The sequence below is a fragment of the Canis lupus genome, chromosome 19, assembly GCF_003254725.2.
Source record: "Canis lupus dingo isolate Sandy chromosome 19, ASM325472v2, whole genome shotgun sequence".
NCBI classification, from domain to species: domain Eukaryota; kingdom Metazoa; phylum Chordata; class Mammalia; order Carnivora; family Canidae; genus Canis; species Canis lupus.
The window spans coordinates 3987276-3991554 of record NC_064261.1 but is presented as its reverse complement, the minus strand read 5'-3'; the positions used below and the strand labels follow the sequence as shown (position 1 = coordinate 3991554).

The 4279-nt window shown below is 44.8% G+C and overlaps 1 pseudogene; it reads right to left on the bottom strand.

Annotated features, from left to right (window-relative positions):
• Window positions 1–3307: 3307 nt before the first annotated feature.
• On the bottom strand, window positions 3308–3778 carry LOC112669330 (small ubiquitin-related modifier 2-like; annotated as a pseudogene).
• Between the last annotated feature and the right edge of the window lie 501 nt (window positions 3779–4279).

Genomic DNA, 4279 nt, shown 5'->3' with positions numbered 1-4279 from the left:
GCTCTCTAGGCTCCTCCTCAGCAGGCCAGCAGGGCCTTCCTTACATGGTGGCCACGCTACGAGAGAGCAAGTATAACGCGCAACCCATCTCAAGGAGCAGGCTTAGAATTTGCACAACTTCACGTCCACCACATCAAACATGGCCAAGGTCAGACCAAATCCAAAGACCGCGGAAATTGACCCTATCTCTTTATGGAGGGAGGTGCAAAGAAATTGTGACCATTTGCAATCATACTTCATAGCATAGAGAGGCAGAGACAACGAGGAGATTCTGGAGCTTTGGTGGTGCTGAAAAGAGGATCAAAGTGGATGCTATGTCTGTGCCCCTCACACAGCAGCGTCCTGGCAGTATGGTCCCCCCCCTCATCTCCCTCTCTTCACATCCTTTTCAACCACATATCCCTCTCCCTTTTGTTTTCTAAAGTTCCTTCTCAAAAACATGCAAGCCTCTTTATGACACTGATGTCATCAGGACCGGAAAACAAGGTAATGGTAACACTTCTCCGCAAGTTGTCCAGCCTCGAGATTTTGGAATCACCTTTCACTTGTCTCTCTCCTCGTCATCTCAAAATTGACCATTGCCTAGCCCTGTGGATACCATCTCTGCAACACTTCTTGCCGGAACATGTCCCCTGCTGAGGACTCCTGCCACCATCACCTTCCTCAGCATCTCAGTATTTGCTAGTAATAAGGAGACCCTGGGCAACTCCCTTCAGGTTTCCCAGGCTTCTGTGTCCTCATCTGGATAATCAGAATGACAATGTACTGACTGGTCAGAGTCGGTATGAGGATTAAACGGTATATTCCACACGGAGCATTTAGCACAGAGCCTAGCTCAGCAGCACATGCTTACTGGACGTAACCCATTCTATTCAGCCTATCCCAATTCATCCCTCTTATTTGCCCAGATTGTTTCTCCAGCTCAAAAACCACAAGGAGTCCCCCCAAAGACTTTGAAAGTAAATTTCTCAACCTGGTATGTAGAGCCCTCCCCTCTGACCCTGTTGTACCTGCCATCTTCCTTGAGCTTCCCCTCAAAATTCTCTGCTCTTCTGATGAGAGCCCTTGCCCCTTTCCACCCATCTAAGTCATAATCATCCCTCAAGACACGTGCCCACAAACACTCTATGACCACCTACCTGCACAGGAGCCACAGCAGTGCCCTCAAATACACAGGCACAGTCTCTGACCTGGGAAGTTCACTGTCCCCTCGGAAGACCCCCTCGATCACACTTCTTCTCTCTCTCCATTATACAGCTCAGCCTCAAAGGATCCTTTCTTCCTTTGAACATCCAAAATAATGTGTTTGTGCTTCTCTCATGACACTCATACTACATCTTGTATTGTGGTTCTAACAGCACATCCCGAATTGCAAACCCCTAGAACCATGTCTTGTCATCTAACCTCCATGACTATGCTTAGTCTAACATCATGCACATGATAGACCCTCAATAACCATTTTCTGAAGTAAGTGATAGAACGAACTCCTGCCTTATCAGCATATTGGACCTTATCAGGCTGTGATATATTCTGAGCCATAATTGAGCTGAGCTGATATAATCATTCCCCATAACATTAGTATGTTCTGTTGTATTTGTATCAACACACAAATGTGCACAATTCACTGCCTCAATTGCTTCCTATATATTTTTGAAGAATTTGTAGGAGCAAGAGGTTCTCAAAGCTCTCACTTACTCTTGATTTTTTTTTGTTGTTGCCGCTTTTCAGAGGATCTGTGGGTGAACTATTATCTCTGACTGATGGTATTTTAAATTTACCCAATGGTATTTAAATTTATCTGATGGCATTTTAAATTGATCTAATCGCTTTAATTTATTTAATCTAATTTAATTAAACATCATTTCCACCTGATGTTATTTAAATTACCCAGATGATATTTTACATTTATCACAGAAGTTAATCAGAATCAATAAAATCGGTTTAGGGCAGTGGTTCTCAAAGTGTAGTCCCTGGACCAGCAACAGCATCAGGATCACTTGGAGACTTTGTAGAAAGGCAAATTCTCAGACCCCTCCCCAAACCAATTGAATCAGAAATTCAGGGGTGGGACCCAGCAGGCTATATGTTCACAAACTTCAGGTGGTGCTGATGCATGCTAATGTTCGAGAACTCTAGTGAAGAGATTAGGTAAAATCATTTCTGGGCAAATAAACTGATACTGCAGATGCAAGACGGGAAGCAGGTTTTTTGATGAAAACCAACTACCCCTGGGTTATGGTTTGCATACATTTGCAGAAGACCAACAGAGATGGCAGATGAGTGCAGTGGCTGAGACCCAATTTCTGTGTTTGGCCAACGTACATGATATGCATCTGTTTTTTTTTTTTTTTAACAAGAAGTTTATTTAAACAACAAGATGCTAGGCAGCCCTGGTGGCTCAGCAGTTTAGTGCCGCATTTGGCCCAGGTTGTGATCCTGGAGACCCAGGATCGAGTCCCATATCGGGTTCTCTGTGTGGAGCCTGCTTCTCCCTCTGCCTGGGTCTCTGCCTCTTTCTCTCTCTCTCTCTCTTTCTGTGTGTGTTTCTCATGAATAAATAAATAAAATCTTTAGAAAAATAAAAAATAAACAACAAGATGCTTGACTTGGAGGGAAAACTATCTAGGATGCATTTCTTTTAGAGTAACTTATCCCTACTTAAAGACAGATTGCCCTACATGTAATAGCTACATACAAAAAAGTTATAAAATTGTCCTTGGTTTTACAATGATAAATGAAAAACATTAAAATTCTCCAATCGAACAAGGTATGCAAGGATTTTTATGTTGTCTTTTTGTTGTTGTTGTTGTTGTTGTTGTTGTTAAACAGTGCGAGCAAAATAACTTACTGGAATATGAACATAAGAGCAGAGTGCGCCTGCCACTAATGGAAAGAGGGGGTATTTTCACAGAAGCAGTATTCTCCCCCATCCCATCTCCATTTGATGTCAATCAAAACATACCATTGGCCATTTAGTTAAAAAAAAAAAAAAAAGGAGGGACACCTGGGTGGCTCAGCGGTTGAGCATTCGCCTTTGGCTCAGGGCGTGATCCTGGAGACCCAGGATCGAGTCCCGCGTCAGGCTCCCTGTGTGGAGCCTGCTTCTCCCTCTGCCTGTATCTCTGCCTGTCTCTCTCTCCCTGGGTCTCTCATGAATAAATGGATAAAAATCTTTAAAAAAAAAAAAAGAAGAAGGAGAATATGCTTGTGCACATACACACTTTACGTACAATAGAGGAGGGGGGAAGGGGAAAACAAAAGAATAGAGAAAACTCTACTGTCGTAGTCAGGGTGCGGAGGAACCAAATTACAGCTTTCTATTTGAGAATGTCTTCTTGGTCTGGAGGAACAGAGTTCTGGAATAAAGGAGCAGATTCCCTTTTTGGTAGACACCCCCTGTCTGCTGCCGGAACACATCAATGGTCTCTTCACCCTCCATGTCCCACTGTGCAGGTGTGTCTGTTTCATTGATTGGCTGCCCATCAACCCGGAATCTGATCTGCCTCATTGGCAAACCCTGTTGTTCACGGTAGGCTTTCATTAGTTTCCTAAGTGATGTGTGCCTCTTAATCTTAAACTACACCCCAGAACCATCCTGCCCCACCACCTTCAAATTAATATGGTCGTTGTTCTCAGTCTTCACTCCTTCCTTGGGCCTTTCATTGGCTGTGATGAGTGCCAGAGTGTCCTCAGCTGCCACTTCATAGAAGAGGTACTGGGTCCCCACCAAAGGAGCACACAAGCAGCACCAGGAGGGGAGGAAGGAGGCCGCAGCCATTGCACCTGTTTACTCTGGGACTAAGGGGATAGGGACCGTGTTAGAATGTGACACTGTCAGCACCCAGAGTTGCTTTTAGAGCTGGGTCTTCTTCCTTCATGGGTGGAAGGGGAAAGTCCGAAAAATTTAGGATATGCCCCAAAGAACACAGTGTATAAAATGTCTGAGGATTTGGGTTTTCTCCCCTTGCAATGGGAGATTCGGAAACAAAAGGGAGGAGCAGACTGACTGCACGGTGGCTCACATTACAGTGGACCCAGCCGGCCTCACCTGCAGGTATTCAGGCCTGGAGAGCGGTGGCTAGGTGGCTCAGGAGCCTTTCCTGATCTCCCTGATTCCTGCTGGTGGCACACCCGCTCTCACACATTCCCATGCCCACCTGGATTACTCTATTAACCTTAAGGACACCACATGGCCAACCAACAGAAACCACATTTTGCTCCATAACTACTTCATCTCCCTTAGATCTGGTGACAACTTTCCAACCAGCAGGAAAACAGG